Source organism: Artemia franciscana, chromosome 18 (assembly GCF_032884065.1).
Source record: "Artemia franciscana chromosome 18, ASM3288406v1, whole genome shotgun sequence".
NCBI classification, from domain to species: Eukaryota; Metazoa; Arthropoda; class Branchiopoda; order Anostraca; family Artemiidae; genus Artemia; species Artemia franciscana.
The window spans coordinates 5,076,163-5,098,047 of record NC_088880.1 but is presented as its reverse complement, the minus strand read 5'-3'; the positions used below and the strand labels follow the sequence as shown (position 1 = coordinate 5,098,047).

Sequence of the window (21,885 nt, the reverse complement as noted above, 5' to 3'; positions counted from 1 at the left end):
CCTAAACAGTTTGTTCAGAAAGATAAATTTTGAGACTATTGTGGTAAACATTTACTACTCCTGGATTTTTTTAAAACGAGCATTTATTTATCACTGTTATTTTCAAAACTTTTTTCTTAAGTTACTACGGGGCAAAAATTGTTCATATCAATGGCTACATTGGTGAATTTATTAGTCTATTAAGATGAAGCTGAGATTTAATACCGAGCCCCCAGCAATACACATTTAAAGCAACGAAAACAAAAAGCCTGGGAGTTTCAGTGACCCCAGAGGAAAAGAGAGTCAAACCTATTGTGCAAAAGGGGGCATGAGAGCTGTCTTAAGGATTTTCTGGGACCTTCTTCTGTCTTAGGGAGTTTAGAGACCTACTGGACGAACATTTAGCTTTACCCAATTAAATACCAGCTAATAAAATTTCCGTTTTTGTTCCCATTATTTCCCCATTAGAGATTTGAAGAAGAATCGAGAAGCTAAGAAAAAAGGGAACCTTCGTCCCATCTCCCTCACTCCTTAAAACTATATGAAAGATTCGCTGCTGATATACTGAAGGAAAAAATCCTGCTTCTTACACGCCTAAGGCGATCCAGGAACCTCAAATCCACTTTAATTAGCTAGTTTATCGTCTCAACATCACTAGAAAAATTCTTAAAAAGAAACTTATATATGACTTAATTTGATTTCCATTGAAAATCTCCCAAAAATATTTTACCCTCTGAAATGGAATTCATTAGCTCAGAAATTAGTCTCATTGATCAATATTGACTCCCTTATTCATAAAAAGTCACTAAGAAAAGATACCAGCTCCTACGAAAAATAAGATAGTAAATTAAAAAAAAATTACCAGCCGAGTACGTCTAATTAAGTTTCAGCTGTCAATCAAGTTACCAAAAAAGATCATACCCCTGTTTAGATCGAAGACACCCAATAATCCCAAGTTATCGAAAAACTAAAAATAATTATTTTCCCGACTTATGTCAACTACCTCATATTCCACTTCGTCAATGTCATCGCATAGGGTTTTGGTGAGTTTCTTCTCTCCTAAAAACATGCTGCCATCATCACTGATCTCCATTTTCGACTTTTTCAATAGATGCCGTTCATCTTTGAAATTTGGACTCTTTCCCAATATACGGTGACTGTTTTCCTCGACCGAAAGGGCACAAAATTGTTGGTAATTAAACAGTACCGTTTTACTGTCATCATTCATGTTCTCCATTTTCGACTTTTTCAATAGATGCTGTTCTTCTTCTTCGAAATTTGGACTCTTTTTTTCAACTGAAAGGGCACAAAATATTTGGTAATTAAACAGTACCATTTTACTGGGTCACTAAATATAAATCAACAAACACTTACAGTTCAATGGGGGCTCCAATAAAGAGCATTTATGCAAACGTATACTCACTAAACTCAGCTGTTTAACAACCCCCCCCCCTCCCCGCCATTGCCCCATATATTTTATAGATTAACACGCTTGGATTCAATGTCGCAAAGAAGCTTCTTTTGATACAAAATAACAGAGAAAGATGCTCATAATTGTATGATAAAATATAAAAAGAGACAAAATTACCAGCCAGCTATGTCTAATTAAGTTTCATCTTTCAATCACGTTATGAAAAAAGATCATATCCCTGTTTAGATCTAAGATACCCAATAAGTTTAACTTTTAGTATAAAAGTTTATCTTTTTTGTGACTTACATTTTGTTCCTTTTCTTTTTCATTGCATAGCTTCTTTTTAAGTTAGTAAGCGAACAAAATTGACTTATCTCATGTTATAAAATGGTGTCGGAAAGAAAATCTTTTCCAAGTTAAAAAGCAATTTAATACTTGAACTAATACGCCTTGATACGGTAGTTTATCAATTGAAGAAATATGCATACAATACTTGAGCTCTTGAGAAGCATTGCACGAGCTACAGACACGATAGGGGATGGCTTTAAATATTTAAGACCAGAATTGCTTACACTGAGTGACGCAAAAATTAAAGAAAATATATTTTCTTGGTCCGGTCCGGTATAGAATATCCCGGAAACTTCCTAAAGTCATAATTTCAAACAGTGGCATATTCATTCCAAAAGATACCCGTAGTCTTTCCAAAATAAACAGTTGAAATCGAGGACTTTTTGAAATTTTTAATTAATTAAACGATAACTTAAATTTATGTTGATATATTGAAATTTATATGTGATAAGTGAATCGTTTTAGTTAATGCGGATCGCTTTTGGGATGTAAGTTTGTTCCCATTTTATCTGGTTTTTGATGTTACTGAACCTAGGCCTTCTCCAGAGTTCTTGGTATCTTTTATTTTATTTTAATAGCTTTTTATATTATTATTATTATTTTTTATGTTTATTTCGCTGGACGTGTCAACGGGTGGTGTTATTGACCGGGCAATGACGGGAGAATATGTTTAATTACACTTGTATGAATTGCTTGTAGTGAAGTATGGATGCTGTGTTTATTTAAAGAAGTTTTTTCCATCCCGTGCATTACGAATTTGTCTTCTTAGCCGGGCTCTGGACCTTTTGTTATTTGTTTTATTATTATAACGAATCTGAACCTGAATTTAGCTGATTCATTTGAAGTTTAGACAGTTACGTACAATAGAGAAACTTTAAGGAGAAACTGACGAATGTTACGACAGTTTTGACAATGTATATTAGGGAAGGGGTTTATTAGCGATTGAAACGATTATTATATTTGGAAGGAGCGTAAAAGAGGCGTTGCCTAATTTCTATCTAAGTAACAAATGCGCCTCCAAATTCATCCCCAAAAAAAGAATTATCCAACATTTAGAATGAGGTTTTTTTTCAACCTCATTCTAAAAATTCTGAGGAGGAAACCCCTAACCAACAAACGACTTTCAGAAATAAATATGACCTTAATACTTTTATCTAAGGAGCTCGTGCATTTATCCTCAGGAATTAAAATTATGCGTACATGTTGCATAAATATCTCTTGCTCATTGTCGAATCAATTTATGGTTTGTCTTAAACATCAACAATTAACAAAGGATACCAAAAGAAAAAGTACCAAACACTTCTTCGAACTTGCATTTCATCCAATCAGGTTGTTCTTAAACTTCCTTCTCAAACGGACACAACGGAGATAAGTTATTGATGAACCCTTAAAGTGTCTTTTTTCCCAAGGACAGGTAAATAAATCAGAGCGATGTCGGCACACAAAACCTGAATCAGATAGGCTTTCTATAAATAAATTCATTTTTGAGCAAAAATCCCAATAATTAGGAGGCATCTTGTTCCATAATGGAACGCGTTGTTCACGGTCCAAATAAACCTTCCGTCGTGATTTCGAGAGCTCACGTTTCGCAGCTAACAGTCTGATTTTGATTTGCTGACTTATCTTCCAATTATTCCTAACTTTTTTTTTCTACTTAATAGAAAAACATTCTGAGCCTTGGCTATTCTACTGCTATCACCTTCAATCTGTCTACCGTCTTGTCAATAGCACTAAATAACGACGAAGAGTCCTGGTTGAACTTCGCTGAGGTAAGGATGCTGGGACTGTTTTGAAAAACTGTTCATTTTAGTTTTATTGATTTTATCCTCTTGTAAGTTGTTTTTTCTTATTTGTATTGCTGAAGACGGCCCTTGGACATAGGGCCGAAATATTCATTCTAATTCGTTTCCCACTGTCTTAAAAAAAAATTCCCTATTGTTCTTCTTGTTTTTGGTGTTTGCAATAGCACTACCTAGGTAAGTGAAGTTATCCACTTAACCTACCTTCTCGATACCCAACATTACCTCTTCATCTTCACTTCTTCAAAGTTCAGGAAACTTGGCCTTCTTCACGTTAATTTTAAAACCTGTTGGCTACTGGCTCCTCGAGCTCCCAAAAATTCCAATAATCATTCATTTTGCTAACATCTTCATCTAAGACGCTCAAGTTATCAGGATAAACTAAGTCTAGAAGAAGTTATTTTCCGAATAGATACCATACTCTCCCATAGTCTTTGACAAGTTTCTTAGGACGATCCATAGAAATGGGGATTTTGTTTTTCATTATTTTTCTGATTGAAAACAAAGGGTGAATTCGCACCAACTATTTCACAAGTAATTTTATATTTTATTTTAATGAATATTTTTGGGACTTCCTCCATTAGGCATAAAATTAAAAAGTATTACCACAGTATGTCTGTGCAAGCCCTTAAATGTGTTTTCTTTCAATTCAAGTTATAATTACATAGAGAACTGCAATATTTATTTTTTTTAAATAATCAAACCTCTGCTAACGTTTCTCTTAAATAAGAAAACTCTTAAATTGAGATTGAGTCTCGGAGTTGCAAGGGCTTACACCTGTCACACCAAAATAGGTAGCCTCCCCCTAATACCTAGTTCAAATGGAAATAGTGGAACTTCTTTTGAGAGCAAATAGCAGAGAATGATACCAGCTGTTGCTCATAATAATATGAAAAAATTAAAATGGATAAAATTACCAGCTAGGTACGTCTCATTAAGTTTCAGCTTTCAATCAAATTACCGAAAAAGATCATACCCCTGTTTAGATCTAAGACACTCAATAAGCCTCTAGTTATAATAATAATGATAAAACAAGAGTAAGAGCTCATATGGCACTTGTGACGAGGTCGGAAGAGCCAAGAGCTCATATGGTATGAGCTCAAGCGAAATTCTAAGAATCAATAGATTGATTTAAAAGGAAAATCAGAGGCTTAATGCCGGTCGGGATTTAAAATGAAAGCTCTGAGACATGAGGTCCTTCGAAATATCAAATTTCATTAAGATCCGATCACCCACTCATAAGTTAAAAATACCTCATTTTTTCTAATTTTTCCTCTCGCTTCAGCCCCCAGATGGTCGAATCGGGGAAAACGACTTTATCAAGTCAATTTGTGCAGGTTACTGACACGCCTAACAATTTTCATCGTCCTAGAACGTCCAAAAGCACCGAAGTCGCCAAAGCACTGGACCCCCCCCCCCCTTACTCCCCTAAAGTAATCGGATCCAGCCCGGTTATGTCTATCAGGTATCTACGACATTTGCTTATTCTACCCACCAAGTTTCATCCCGATCTCTCCAATCTAAGGGTTTTTCCAAGATTTCCGGTTTCCCCCTCCAACTCCCACCAATGTAACCAGATCTGGTCGAGATTTAAAAAAAAGAGCTTTGAGACATGAGTTCCTTCTAAATATCAAATTTCATTAAGATCCAGTCACCCGCTCTTAAGTTAAAAATACCTCAATTTTTCTAATTTTTTCGAATTAACACAACCCCAACTCCCCCAAAGAGAGCAGATTCAGTCGGTTATGTCAATCATGTATCTATGACTTACACTTATTCTTCCCACCAAGTTTCATCCCGATCTCTCCTCTAACCGTTTTCCAAGATTTCCTGTTTCCCCCTCCGACTCCCCCAATATCACCGGATAGGGTCGGATTTAAAATAAGAGCTCCAAGGAACGAGGTCCTTCTAAATATCAAATTTCATTAAGATCCGATCACCCATTCGTAAGTTAAAAAAACCTAATTTTTTTCAATTTTTCCTCTCCCTCCAGCATCCCCGATAGTATAATCAGGGAAACGATTGTTATCAAGTCATTTTGTGCCTATCCCTGACACGCCTACCAATTTTCATCGTCCAATTATGTTCCCGTTCCAATTATGTAAATCACGTATCTAGAACTTGTGCGTATTCTTCCCATCAGGTTTCATACAGTTCTCTCCAATCTAAGCGATTTTCCAAGATTTTCGGTTTCCAAGATTTCTGTTTCCCCCCTCCTAACCCTGGTTCCGATTCGAATTGAAAATGGAGCATCTGAGACATAAGATCTTCCTATATATCAAGTTTCATTAAGATCCGATCACCCATTCGTAAGATAAAGATACCTAAATTTTCATGTTTTCTAAGATTTCCGGTTTCCCCCTTCCAACTCCCCCCAATGTCACCGGTTCTGGTCGGGATTTAAAATAAGAGCCCTGAAGCACAAGATCCTTCTAAATATCAAATCTCATTAAGATCTGATCATCCGTTCGTAAGTTACAAATACCTCATTTTTCTAATTTTTCCAAATTACCCCTCCCCCCCCCCCCAAAGAGAGCAGATCCAGTCCAATTATGTCAGTCACGAATCTTGAACTTGTGCTTATTCTTCCCAACAACTTTCATTCTGATCTCTCCACTCTAAGCGTTTTCCAAGATTTTCGGTCCCCCCCCCCAAACTCCCCCCAATGACATTGGATCCAGTTGGGATTAAAAATAAGACATCTGAGTTACGATGTCCTTCTAAATATGAAATTTCATTAAGATCCAATCACTCCGTAAGTTAAAAATACCTCATTTTTTCTAATTTTTCAGAATTAACCCTCCCCCTCAGCTCCCCCAAAGAGAGCGGTCCGTTCTGGTTATTTCAATCATTAATCTAGGACTTGTGCTTATTTTTTCCACCAAGTTGCATCCCGATCCCTCCACTCTAAGCGTTTTCCAAGATTTTGGGTTTCCCCGTCCAACTCCCCCCAATGTTACCAGATCCGGTCGGGATTTAAAATAAGAGCTCTGAGACACGATATCCTTCTAAATGTCAAATTTCATTAAGATCCGATAACCCATTCGTAAGTTAAAAATACTTTATTTTTTCTAATTTTTCCGAAATAACCGAAATAACAAGTGCCATAAAAACTGTTCCCGATTTGTGTCAACTACCTTATATTTTCCATCGCCATAGACTATTTGTATTGCATTGGGTGTCAGTGAGTCTCTTCTCCTCTCCTAATAACATGCTCCCATCATCACTGTTCTCCATTTTGACTTTTTCAACAGACGCTGTTCTTCTTCTTTGAAATTTGAATTATTTTCTAGGTACAGAGAAACTCTTTTCCATTACTGAAAAAGCACAAAAATGCCGTAAACAGTTATGTTTTACTGGTTCACAAAATATACATAAATGGACGTTTACAGCTCAGTGGGGGCTCCAGTAAAGTACAGTTATAGTAAAGTGCACTCAATAAATTAAGTCATCCCCCAACCCCACACCCCCCACCCCCCACCCCCGACATTGCTCCACACATTTAATATTTCATCACACTTGAATTCAATGTCTAATTAAATGAACAAAACAGGATTTGTTTCAACTGAAGTTAAGGAGCAACAATAAAACTCAAAACGAACCGAAATTATTCCGTATATGAAGGGGTTACCCCCCTCCCCTAGCTCAGTGCCTTTTCTCTTCAAGCTAAAATTTTTATAACTTTTAAAAAAGCTGAATATTCTAATAAAACTGGCCTTGTGTTTTAGGATTCATTCTTAAAAAATTGGGACAAACATTCAAAATTTTAGAAGGTATTGAGGAGGAAGGTAACCCCTTCTAAACGGAATAATATACGTTCGTCTCGAATTTTAATGTTGCTTTACTTTCAGTTGAAAAAAATTTTTTTTTAAGTTAATTTCTGATCTTTGAAAATAATGCCGTTAAATCTGGCTCAAATTTCATGAAAAATCCCCCGTAAAATATTTTACTTAAGATAGACCCACCCTTAGCAAACTTTTAGCTGACAGGGTAAGTTATAATAATTTTTCCGATCACTCCAAAATCCTCCCTTCAGCGAAAATAATTTGCCGGAAATCATCAGCATAATTTAAGTCCAAAAAAGTTTTTCTTCCCCATTTGATTCAATGTTCTCCCACTGCCTTTACTGTTCTCCTCAAGACTAAGTTCATCCAAATGATCCATATTAAATGGGGTAGGATAGGATTTCACTAACTCCTGATTTAATACAAAACCTTCTGTTAACCTCCTTTCCTATCTTGACCGCAACAATGTTATTCTCGCACTAGCACTAATACTCTTAATATATTTGTCTGGTATACCATACAAGGATAAGACCTTCCCTAAGCTCTTCTATCTACAAATTGAACGCTTGCTCATAATCCATCAAACTGAGGAGCAAACGTGTTTATTGACTCAGACATTCCTCAGTAATTAACCTAAAGGAGGCCCTAGAAGGTCAATCATTTTGATCAAGTTTCCGTCAATAGACTGACGTGTGCTTTACTTAATCTTCATTCGACCCTTCAATCTTGACCAAAGCTAATGTAACACACTGCTTTTGATCAAAATGATTGAGTTTTTATCAAAACTTTCTATCAATCACAGTCAACACTTGATTCAAACGTCAAACAGGTTCCTAGACTCATGCTAGAGTCAATCGATTGATGAAAGCTTTTGATCAAAATGATTGGCCGTGTAGGGCCTCCATAAGAGTGAACATTCGGTCGACACATCCTCTACCTTTCCTAAACCCGCACTGTTCTCCTCTTAAAACTGTCAACAGCATCTCTCAGTCAAAAAGATATCATATTACTAAGTAATTTGGTACCTACAGAGACTAGGTTAATGTCCTTTTAATTACCATATTGACTCTTTATCACTTTCGGTACTTATCTGTTAGAGCAACAACACTCAAGAATTACACTGTCTAATACCCGAGAGCAAACCGGTTTCATTTGTCTGTTTTAATAGACAATTAGCTTACGCTCAGTGGAAAACAAGTAATGGGTGACATAACACATTGGACTGATATAATTTGGGATATATATTTGTACATTAGAGGGGAAAGTAAAGTATTTGGACAGCGGGAAGTTAGAAAACAATGCTTACTTCATATTTGGCAGAATCATTGTAGCTAACACACTTTGCATGCATCCTCGTATACTTTACCTCCCCCCCCCCTGATGCACAAATATATACCCCGAATTATATATATTCTCAATGCATTTTCCCACCCGTAACTTGTTTTTCCAGTTTTTGTTTCGCCACGGTAGATTCAATTTATAGGTAGAGGAATTCACATCAGAGACGCATTGCGATAATACCTGGAAACTATCACACATCAGTGGAGGGGGTTGGGGTTAAAGCATTGCGGGTCTACATAAAAAATGTTTTAGCAGCAATTATTCTGGATATTATGAAGTAGATATTGTTTCATTTGGAAAGACCTAACTTCACTTCTTGGGTGTCGTGGCTATCAGACCTTTAATTTTTACCTTTGTACCTTTTTACCTAATTGTACCTTTAAAATTGGGATAAAGCATTGCGGCTCTACATACAAAATGTTTTTGCAGCAATTATTCTGCATATTTTTAAGTAAATGCTGTTTCATTTGGATTAACCTAACTTCACTTCTTGGCTGTCGTAGCTAGAAGTACTTTCTAATTTCCATAATATTTTCCTTATAACCTCCCGGCCAATTTAAGGATGACTACCTTCTTGTTTGGCCCTGGATGGTAGGCCCAAAAGGACGATCTTTGGTAATGTGTCAACTTTCAATTCTTTGGGAAAACACCTAATAAATTTTCCACCGTCTTTTGGAGTGCTCAAATCTCTCTTTCGATTACATATACCAATACATATATAAATAAATACTTATCATAATGGAAATAAATCGTGCAAAAAACTAAAAACGACATTATTTCAAACTTTCCAACTTTTTTGGAAATTCTTGTCTTATAAGTAAAAAAATAATCATCGCTCTTGTCTATATGCCACATGCGATCAAGGTGCATTAATTCCAAAATTTTAATTTTTTATCCTGGAGAAAAAATATATCTTTAAATCTGCTTTTCGAACACATATAGTTTTCCACTCTGGTCTTTACAGTCCCATTCATAAATAAAACCGCATTATTTTGTATAACCCAGTATTGATCCTAAAATTCCAGGAATTACTCCAATTTGTTTACTGTTTTTGTTATATTGGATCTTCCTACTTTAATAGCTTTATTGTAAAATTAAATATAAAAAAACAAGTTTTTTAACTGCAAGTAAGGAGCGAAATTAAAACTTAAAACGAACAGAAATTATTCCGTTTATGAAAGGGGTTGTCACCTCCTCAACGCCTCGCTCTTTACGCTAAAGTTTGACTCATAACTCTACTTTTTAGAAAAAATAAAAAACTTTTTTCATTCTATATATTTCATTTTATCATTTTATATTTGAAATTTTTCTATATAGGCTATTTCAAATTTTTCATTTTATATATTTGTTTATTTAATGTCACATGTTAACTAAAACCTTAACAAAACGATATCCCCCTCCAAATCCTGTGGCATGATATGCAGGAGGAACAATAAAAAAACACAAAAAAGATGGATTCATTTAAAATTTCATAAGGACGTAAAAGTGGTAAAACAGGAGAATATGGATTATTATGGAGAAGATAGACAATATAATGACATATATGAGGGGAGAGGGGGGATTTAGGGGACAAATCCCCCTCCCTTTAATGACGTCCCGAGAGATACGAATTTAATAGCTGTACAGTCTGTTTATAAGTGACCCATCTGAAACCAAAACTCAGTTGCGTAAGTTTGCCAAAATCCAGGGAGAGAAGGGGGTTTGGACTTGAGCTAATTTTCCCTAATCAAGTGAAAATGACAGTGAAAAATGAAAAATGAGCCATATAGTACCATAACGGCAAAAATATACTAAAGAAACCTCATGTTTCTCTGGATGCTTTATCTAGACGGGTTTATCTTAATTTCGACATAATTTTTTGAGAGACTAAATGGTACTTCTCTGTTATGGCGCATATCTATATAGAAGCTAATTAAAGTCCGTTTCTCTGACTAATCCTAATAAAATAGCTCAAAATATGATGCAAATATAATACTTTAGAAACAAATTTGAGCTATATATCTACAAATTCGGGGGGATGGGGGTAAAGTATAGCGGGTGAGCATCCAAAATATGTTAGGTATAATTATTTTACATATTACACAGTGAGAATTGTTTTCTAACTTCACACTGTCAAAAAATTATACCCCAACCACCTCTTGCACAAATATATAGCCCAAATTATATATTTCCCATCTATTCTGTTACTTGTCGAAAAACTAATGAAGAAACCGGTTCTACTTAGCTTCTATATGCATAGTCGCTATAACAGAAAAGAACCCACTAAATTTCGCCTGGAGGACCAACTGGGGTGAGAGAGTTGACAGTTCCTCCACCCCTCTGCCCCATGGCTAATTACACACCTGAAATTTTGCATAAATATCCATTATTGTTACATATATATAAGAAATATAGCTCACATCAATTATTAACTGCTAGAAAAAGAAAGACAATATTTGTAAGTTGCCTTACATCTATTTTCTTTTATGACTTCCTTTTCAAACGGACACAACATAAAGAAGTGATTATTGTTGCGTCTATAAGATCAACCGTACATTCCCAAGAGCAGGTAAAAGAACCAGAGGGATGTCGTTGCAAAAAGCATGAATCAGACAGGTTGTCTGCAAATATATCCAATTTTAACCAAATATCAAACAAACTAATAGACGTCTTGTTACATTACGAGGAACGCGTTTTTCCTGTTAGGAGTAACAAATTTCTTAGGAGGTAAAGGATGCAAAAACTGATGAAACAAAGACAACATTTAGTTACTGCGTTACCGTGAATGTCCGAAATTTGCTTATATCAACAATTCAGAGAATGTCCGAAATATCTTTTTTTCTCCTTGGATTTTCCCATTGGAGTTACAGTTAACTTTTTCAGTTTTATGCAAGGTCTCATGGTGACAGGTTGGGTTAGGTTTTCACCGATTTCTGAGATTTATAACTTAATTGAACCCAACCCAAACAGAAGTAACTTTTACCATTAAAGCTTGCATATGACTGAAAAAGCTGATTCGCCACTCTAATTGAATACAAGCAGAGAAATAGGAATTTCGGACAAACACCGGTGAATGTCAACATTAACCAGATTTTGGGCATTCACAGTAACAACTATACTACAATGACTATTCTCTCTTCTGGAAAAGGAAGATCGAATTTTGAGTCGCTCTGTACAGACAAAATAAGGAGTGCTGCCTTTTCGAATCTCTACTTTTTATGGATTCTTTACATATACTAAAACTGGCTCCAGCACCAAGCTGCCTAATACAAACACAGCTAGGCATACTCCTCCTCCCTACCAACATATCTAAAGCCACCCTCTTTACACCCTCCCAAAAATTTCTAATTTTCCTTAAATCCTTCGTCACCTCCGTGACCTAGTTTGGGGACAATTTGCTTTCTTTTTGTCTCCAGGTGACAGGCTGAAAAGGAGAATCTGTGAATACCAATTTTATTTTATAGCTTAATTTAATTTTATAGCTTAGTGTATGAAACATGGTTAGTCTGATGGGCTTTTTTTAATAAAAAAAAAAACATAAAGGGTAAGTAAAATAATTTTTCTTAGTTTAGATCTGCTTCGGAGGTATTTCACTCACTTAAGGAGGATATTATCTTTAAATGAGCTCCACTGGTTGCGGACAGGGATGCACTCCCCCCCCCCCTTTCTCTAGTAACTCTGAACAATTATCAAAGTACGAGAATGAGAAATAAGGTTCTTCTATTTTTTATGAATTTCTAGTGTGTTAGTATATATTTCCCATATATTTACTGATTCTCAATTTCGTTACTGTCGATTCAATTTACAGGTAAACCGGATTTAACAAGGGTGACGCTAATAGAGTATAAATCGTATCTAAAATACCCAGGCAAGGAGCTGTAAGTAAGCGACCAGGCTCAATAGTAACTGACACCCTAAAAAATAGAATTTTGATACCAAAAGATATATCCAAAGAATCGACTTCTGCTGATTCTAAATATATCAGTTTCATTAAGTTTAGTTTTGCACAACAAAGGCTTCTAGCCCGAGAATACTAGCCAGATTTTCAAAAAAAAGGAAATACCCCAGAAGTCACAGAATCCTAATGAAAACCACATCATCAGATTCAGCATATCAGAGAACCATATAGTAGAAGTTTCAAACTCCTTTCTGAAAAAATGTGGAATTTGTATTATTTTTTTCCACATGAGATTACGGATGCGTGTTATTTCTTTTTTGATGTTTCGATTTCCAAGGGTGATCATAAACAAATACAAAGTAGAGACAATAGGGATAACAAAAGTAGAAGGGTGATCATATGGACCCATAGGTCCAAGAATATCGGGAGAGGGCTCATTCGATCGATTGACCAAGTGACCAAAAAGATTGGAAGCCAACTAAGTCCCCTCCAACGCCCCTTTTTTCTAAAAATTGGCCATTCAAAATTTGAGATTTGTTTGTTCACATTTTGTTCCATTTTGTTCAGCATAGCTGAAAGGCCGAATAACTATTCCTTTAACGATAACACGACCCATCACAATCCATGGGAAAAGGTCTTTAATTTATAAGATTTGCCCATTGTTTGCGTATAGCATTTGTTATTGGGAAGTATGTATACGTTTTTCGGGTTGGGGGACGAATTTTCTGCAGGGAATTTTCCGTGGGGAGGGAAGTTGCCAGAGGGTGAATTTTCAGTAGAAATTGTACACTGGGTGATTTTAGCAGAATTCCTATAAGACATTCTTCTTATGTGTTGCTTTTTCTCTTCGCTAACTCAATTTTACGCGAAGAGATATTAAGGGTAGTTGTCAGGGGAAGTTTTCACCAGGATGAAATTGTCTAGATATATCCGTAAGGAGGATTTTTTGTCGAGGTGGAGCCAGATTCCCTTGCATTATTTAAAACACGATCAGAAATTAAATTAAAAAACAAGTTTTTCAACTGAAAGTAAGGATCAACACTAAAACTTGAAATGAACAGAAATAATGGTAAATGTTTAGTTTCGTTACAAATAGTCTAAACTGGAAACTATGCTGCGAAGCAGCATAGTTTCCAGTTTAGAGCACTTGGAAATGCTAATTCTAGAAGCGCATCCATTTCTAGTTAACCTCCTCTTCCATGGGGCAAACTAAAAATGCGTAAAGTGGGCTTGCTTACAGGTAACATTACCTGTAGAGCGAAGCGTATTAGTCCAAGAGCCCCGCGGGCAGCGGGGCGAGGTCTGTATTCTATATTTATTTAATAAACCTCATTTGATTTTTTTTTTGTTTTTTTTTTTAGTTTTATCACCCTTTGTTGAATAAATATAGAATTTAGACCTCGCCCGACTGCCCGCGGGGCTCATGGACTAATACGCTTCACTCTATAGGCAATGTTACCTGTAAGCAAGCCCACTTAATGCATTTTTAGTTATCCCCATGGAGGAGGAGGGTCAACCAGAAATGGATGAGCTTCTCTAATAATGACAAGGAAACAATATGTGATAGTCAGAATCTTGCTATATGCAGTTATAGGCACTTTAGAGCACTTCTGAAACGAAACTAAACATTTACCGAAATTATTACGTATTTGAAAGGGGTTGCCCCCCTCCTCAACGCTAAAGTTTAATTTTGTCCCAATTCTTTGAGAATGAATCCTGAAACAATAGGTTCGTTTACCTAGAACAATAAGAAGCTTTTTTAAAAGTACTTACAAACTTTAACGTAAAGAGAGAGGTGTTGAGGAGGGGGCAACCAGCCTCAGGTACGTAATAATTTCTATTCGCTTTAAGTTTTAACATTACTCCTTACTTTCAGTTGGGAAAACTTATTGTTTTTCAATTTAATTATCCTTGAAGGTCCATATTGGATTTGCGACAAACAACGATTATTATATCTGGTAAGAATATAAAAAAAAGTCAGCACTTTATTCGTATTAACAAACATTAAATCAGGGTTTTCAACTATAAAATGAAATACTTAAAGTGTACTCTGTGACCAAATGCATGTCGAGTGAATCAAATAAAGCCGGATGATAAAGCAACATAAATATATGGGTAAACCGGTTGAAACAGGAGTAAATCATGGTAAAATGCATGAGAAATGCCCAAGGGGTATTTTCTTAAAGAAAAAACTGAAGAGATGGAAATATGTTAAGAAAACAATTTCCTACTTTATTATATGCAGAGAAAGCATAGTTAGCACATTTTGCATGTAGCCTCGCTATACTGTTGTCCCACCACCCTTGAACAGTTCTGGTTAGGATAAAGTATGGTGGAAACACCTTTAAATGGGTTAACTAAAAATTTTCGGCATATTATGAAACAAGAATTGTTTCCCTAATACGTTTCCTAAGTGTTTCCTTCCTAATTGTTTCCCTAATATTTACCCATTTGGGTAAATATTTCACTGTTTATATTATTGACTAGTGAATACAGCAAACATACCACTCGATACTTTTTTTATGCTCTTTACGAACATAATACTCACTTATCCCGCAAATTCAAATTTTAGCCCTTTTTAAGCCCTTAAAAATGACCAAATATTTCTGATTTTTGAATGTAAAGAAGGCTTTAACCACGGATTCCAGAATTACTATTTGATTATAAATCCATTATTTTGAAGTTATATAACCCAAAAGCATCAATTTACCACGACAGTTGGATAAAATATTCAAAACAATTTCTCCTTTCTTCCGTCCGTCTTTTTTCCTAGGGCAGAAGAACTAAGGTAGATAGTCATAGAAACTATAGTTTTCCAAGTGTTTGGTTAAATGGCACGGGTAAACGGCGGGAGTAAGCATGACTCTTATTTTAGAATCGAATAATTGTGGGCATCAAGCCATGGCTAATCAAACAGTTCGTGGTAACGAACTGTAGTAAGGAGCGACCCGGCTCAATAGTAACCAAAACTCTAAAAAATGGAATTTTGATACCAATAGCTATATCAAAAGAATCGCATTTTAATGCTGGTTTTAAATATATAAGTTTCATCAAGTTTAGTCTTACCCATCAAAAGTTACGAGCCTGAGAAAATTTGCGTTATTTTAGAAAATAGGGGGAAACACCCCCTAAAAGTAATAGAATCTTAACGAAAATCACACCATCAGATTCAGCGTATCAGAGAACCCTATTGTAGAAGTTTCAAGCTCCTATCTACAAAAATGTGGAATTTTGCATTTTTTGCCAGAAGGCAGATCACGGATGCGTGTTTATTTGTTTGTTTGTTTTTTTTTGTTTTTTTTTCCCAGGGGTGATCGTATCGACCCAGTTGTCCTAGAATGTTACAAGAGGGCTCATTCTAACGGAAATGAAAAGTTCTAGTGCCCTTTTTAAGTGACCAAAAAAATTGGAGGGCACCTAGGCCCCCTCCCACGCTAATTATTTTCCCAAAGTCAACGGATCAAAATTCTGAGATAGCCATTTAATTCAGCGTAGTCGAAAAACCTTATAACTATGTCTTTGGGGACGACTTACTCCCCCACAGTCCCCGTGGGAGGGGCAACAAGTTACAAACTTTGACCTGTGCTTACATATAGTAATGGTTATTGGGAAGTATACATGCGTTTTCAGGAGGATTTTTTTGGTTGGGGGGAGGGGTTGAGAAGAGGGGGATATGCCTGGGGAACTTTCCATCGAGAATTTGTCATGGGAAAAGAAAACTTCCATGAAGGGAGAGCAGGATTTACTAGCATTATTTAAAAAAAAAAAATAAAAAATAAATGTGAAAAAGCTTTTTCAGCTGGAAGTAAGGAACAGCAATAAAACTTAAAACAAACAGAAATTATTACCCATATAAGGGGCTCACCTCCTTATGATACCTAGCTCTTTACGCTAAAGTATTTTTAGTAATTTCAACTATTTATTCTACGGCTTTTGTGATTCAGGGGTCATTCTTAATGAATTGGGATAAAATTTAAGCTTTAGTGTAAAGAGCGAGGTACTGACGATGGGGCGAATCCCCTCATATATGTAATAAAAACATGAGAATACAAAAGTTCTTTACGTAAGCTAATTTATAAGCTACGTAAATCTTTTACCAATAAAAAGATTCGTAAAAAATTAAAAGTTCTAGTTGCCTTTTAATTAACCAAAAAATCGGAGGGCAACTAGGCTTCGCCCCCGCTCTTTTTTTCTCAAAATCATTCGATCAAAATTATGAGAAAGCCATTTAGCCCCCCCCCCAAAAAAAATATTCAAATTTCGTTTTGATTATTCCTCTGCGGAGAGCCAAAATCAAAACATGCATTGATTCAAAAACGTTCAGAAATTAAATACAAAAAAACAAGTTTTTTCAACTGAAAGTAAGGAGTGACATCAAAACTTAAAACGCACAGAAATTACTTCGTATATGAAAGAGGCTGCTTCCTCATCAACGCCCCGCTCTTTACGCTAAAGTTTGACTCTTTCTCTCAATTCTTCTTTCTAAAACAGTAAAAAACTTTAGCGTAAAGAGCGGGGCGTTGATGAGGAAGCAGCCTCTTTCATATACGAAGTAATTTCTGTGCGTTTTAAGTTTTGATGTCACTCCTTACTTTCAGTTGAAAAAACTTGTTTTTTTGTATTTAATTATAGAAAAAGCCAAGACAGATAAGTCAGATTGAGTGAGAGGTAAATCTGGCATTAATCCGGTAATTAGGATTGTATAAAAATGATGTTAGTTCATTTATTTCATGTTTCATTAGTTCATGATTCTTCTGTCGGCTTCGGCATTTTTTCGACATAAAGGAGAAACGGCAGTGATTAAGTGACCTTACAGAAAAAGAAGAGAACATGGCAGATTTGTTTTGAATTTTTTTAGTTAACTTAATCTTGACAAATCAATGATTGGAATTATACAACTTTTACAAAATGGATTTATAATGAAATAGCAAGTTTGAAACAAATGTTACAACTCATATTTATGTCCAAAAAATATAGAATGAAATTAATATTTTCAAGGGTCCTAAGAGGGCTTAAAATTGAATTTAGGAGAAAAGAGATTGTTATATTTCGAAAGAACATAAAAAATGCCATCTAGTCGTATGATCAATTTATTTGAATGTCAATAATATGAAAAACAAAATATTTACCCCCATTTGTAGGCTAATACCTTTATTTAAGATGCTAAATCATTTTGGTAAATATTAATTATTCCATAATATTTAGAGAGGAGTGGATTGTCACAAAAACGAATTTAAACATTAAACAAAATAACCTAGGCTAATTGTTACCCCTTTTAATGCGTAGTTTTTCCGGTAAAATTCTAGTTAATTGACTTCTTGATATCTTGGAAAGGGTTTAGGTTAGGAAAATGAAACTTTAAGGTATGGGTCTACAGGCTAAAGTATGTCCCGGTAAGGTATTTTAAAGTACCTACCTCCACTCCTTCCTCCTCTAGAGGGCCCTGAAATTTGCCTACATGACAGGTCTATACCTATTGAAATTTTGACAAAACAACATTTTACCTTAATTTTCAGATACTAGTTGCTTTTTCTCTGCCTTTAGTTCTGGAAATGCAATTCCTGTATTTGAGTAGAATTTTGAGTCATGTCAATGATTTTTTTTTTCATTTAGGAAATGTATTTGCATATCTTTAAAACCTTATAAAATGTAATTGAGCAAATTTATGTAGCTGAAAACAATTTTGTTGTACTTCAATTAAGCAGAAGATCTATTTTGCAAGGTTTCACTTTTATAACACACATATTTTTAAAGGTCATCAAAGGTCAGGGCCCTCTAGAAAGAGGAGTGGAGGTAGTTGCTTCAAAATACCTTCCCGGGACATACTTTAGTCTGTAGATTCATCCCTGAAAGTTTCATTTTCCTAACCTAAACCCTTTCTGAGATAGCAAGAAGTCAATTAACTAGAATTTTACCACTGAAAATTAAGGTAAAATGTTGTTTTGTCAAAATTTCAATAGGTATAGACCTGTCATGTAGACAAATTTCAGGGCTCTCAAGAGGGAGAAGGAGTGGAGGTGGGTACTTCAAAATACCTTCCGGTGACATACTTTAGCCAGTAGACCCATCCCTGTAAGTTTCATTGACCTAACCTAAACCCTTTCCGAGCTAGCAAAAATTCAACTAACTAGAATTTTACCTAGAATTTTACCAGCCTTACTGCATAGGCCTAGTTTTTCCTTTTGGAGAGCCACAAATCGATGTTGTATGTAATTCTGGCTATCCTATAGAGACAAGTTTATTTCTCAACTACCTGAATAGTCCGTTAATACAAACATTATCCCCAATATCAGTCTTTTGACTATGACCCAAAACTGCGTTTACTCCCATTACAATACTCAGAAGAAGAAACGAACAGAAACTCACATCTAAGAAAATTAAAATCCTTCCACATTGACTGACTTTCAATTTTCAATACGTATGAACGAAGCAAGATAACAAATGAATTCATGTTGGAAAGAGTCCAGTCTGACGCGCAGATGTTTTCACGCAAAGCCGGTCAAACCTGTTTATTTGTATCAATGGAAGATTGAAGTGCTAAAAAGCAGTGTGCTTTCGTTTCGGGGATTTCCCTTCTAAAAAGGTATCTGTTTTGGGCAGGAGTTTAACTACTGAATTTTTATTGACGGGGAGGGGGCAAAAGAGGGGCTACTATTGAAGCAGGTGCTATTCAAGCAGTAGTGAAGAACAGTAACTATTTAACAAACACTACTTGGTGAATTTAAAACATATTCAATACATCATGAAAAAAAGAGCCAAGAGCTCATATGGCACTTGTGACGAGGTTGGAAAAGCCAGGAGCTTTTTTTCCACTAAGTTTTATTACGATCTTTACACTTTAAGCGTTTTCCAAAATTTCTGGTTTCCACCTCCAAGTCCCCCAATGTCACCGATCAATGGATCCGATCGGGATTTTAAATAAGAGTTCTGAGACACGTGGTCATTCTAGATATCAAATTTCATTAAGATCCGAGAACCCGTTCGTAGTTTGAAAATACCTTATTTTTTCTAATTTTTCCGAATTGACCGTCCTTTCACTCCCCTCGGATGGTCAAATCGGAGAAGCGACTATTTCTAATTTCATCTGGTCGGGTCTCTGATACGCATGCCAACTTTCAGCGATCGCTATATTGATCACGCATCTAGTTTTGGATCTTCTTCATGTAAAAATTGGTGTGGTCTGGGATTCGAATATGAGACCTCTCGCACCCTAAGCGAGAATCATACCCCTTGACCACAAACTACTTAAGAGAACAATCATTTATTTTATTGGCAACTAAAATTCTTCCCAACTATCTTGTTCGCTTGCTCCCCCCCCCCCAGATGGTCGAATCAGGGAAGAGACTATTTCAAATTGAATCTAGCCTGGTCTCTGATACGCCTGCCAACTTTCATCGTCCTAGCTTATCTGGATGTCCCCAAAATAGTAAATCCCCCAACTCCCCCAATGATAGCGGATCTGGTCCGGTTATATCCGTAATGTGCCTAGGACATGTGCTTATTCTTCTCTCCAAGTTTCAACCCGATCTCTACGCTCTAAGCGTTTTCCAAGATTTTGGTTTCCCCCTCCAACTCACCCCAATGTCACCGATTCCGGTACGAATTAAAATCAGAACTTTGAGATACGAGATTCTTCTAAATATCAAATTTCATTAAGATACAATCAACCGTTCGGAAGTTAAAAATACTTTTTTTCTAATTTTCCGAATTATGGTTTAATCGGGGAAACGACTATTTCTAATTTAATCTGGTCTGACTCTCGATACGCCTGCCAAAGGTCATCCTCCTAGCTTATCTTGAAGTGCCCAAACTAGCGAAACACCGACTGAAATTGCGATCGCTATATGTCACTTGGTAAATACCAAGTGCCATAATCAAACAATCTCAAATCTAAGTGCTGGTGTTTGACTTTTGCTAAAATTGTCAGTAATGAGCTGCTACAGACGACAGTTGTATAGCATATACAAGCTTTCGAGGGGGCGAAGGTGAATGTTGTATACGCATGGATTTTTCAGCTAGATTCACCACTAATGCTGCAGTACATATCCCCTTCTATTTCTCCAGCCCCAAACCCAGCAGGATCTTCAATCTCATAATTGAGCTAAGCTCTACTCTAATATCCCCGTGTATTGCGCTATTCATTTGCTCGTAATTTTGAATGGATTTTGACCCTGTAAGATTTAATTTTTAGTACTACAGTTTTAAAATACGTGATTTATTGAAATATTATTAAATTCTTAACTAAATTGATTTGTTTTTTGGTTTGCCATTCCATATTAATAAATAGCTTTGATATCAGCGGGCCACATAAAACCAAAACAAAAATCATAGGCAGCGCAATAGCTCTGTCTTAGAAAAGATTAATTTAAATAAAAACAAAGTTTTTCCGAGGGAAGTAAAGAACGAAGTTGAAACTTAAAACGGACAAAAATTATTACTTCACAGCCTATCAAATATATATCAATAAAACTAGTACAAATAAGCCAACTCATGAAGTTTCCCAATGTTTCTAGGATTATAGAAAACTAGTGCTTAATTTGACTTCAGCCTTTTTAACTATAATTTGATTTAGCAATATAAATAAAAAAGGGAGAATATTCTAATTTCAAAAATTTCTAATTTCCCTTAGATCCTTCCGTAAGACCTCTCCCAACTAAAATGGGGCGGCCTGCTTTTCGTTAGGCCCCGGATAATTGACCAAAAAGGAGAATCTGTGAATATCTGCCATCTTCCATTCGCAGCACGTCTCCTAGCCATCAACTTTTTTCTCATTGTCAAACAGTTCGTGGTAACGAATTGTAGTAAGGAGCGACCCGGCTCAATAGTAACCGAAACTCTAAAAAACAGAATTTTAATACCAGTAATTACATCAAGAATCACATTTTAATGCTGATTTTAAATAAATATATGTTCCATCAAGTTTAGTCTTACCCATCAAAAGTTACGAACCTGAGAAAATTTGCCTTACTTTAGAAAATAGGGGGAAATACCCCTTAAAAGTCATGAAATCTTAACGAAAATTACACCATCAGATTTAGCGTATCAGAGAATACAGTAGAAGTTTCAAGCTCGTATCTACAAAAATGTAGAATTTTGTATTTTTTGCCACAAGACAGATCACGGATGCGTGTTTATTTGTTTTTTTTTTGTTTTTGTTTTTTTCCAGGGGTGATCGTATCGAACCAGTGGTCCTAGAATGTCGCAACAGGGCTCATTCTTACGGAAATTAAAAGTTCTAGTGCCCCTTTTAAGTGACAAAAAAATGGAGGGCACCTAGACCCCCTCCCACGTTCATTTCTTCCTAAAGTCACCGGGTCAAAATTCTGAGATAGCCATTTTATTCAG

General features: G+C 35.8%; 1 long non-coding RNA gene across 5 annotated transcripts in view; it reads right to left on the bottom strand.

The window, feature by feature from the left end:
- The window catches only part of LOC136038525 (uncharacterized), a 171,077-nt gene extending 152,098 nt beyond the window's left edge, over nt 1-18,979 (bottom strand). For 4 of the 5 annotated variants that reach the window (XR_010620238.1, XR_010620235.1, XR_010620236.1 and 1 more), the window contains exons 1-3: nt 18,907-18,954; nt 6,675-6,854; nt 983-1,275 (exon numbers count right to left, since the gene is read on the bottom strand). This is a non-coding gene — a long non-coding RNA (uncharacterized LOC136038525). Of the gene's footprint in view, nt 1-982; nt 1,276-6,674; nt 6,855-18,906 lie in introns of all 5 variants that reach the window. The other variant, XR_010620237.1, reaches the window with a different exon arrangement.
- Between the last annotated feature and the right edge of the window lie 2,906 nt (nt 18,980-21,885).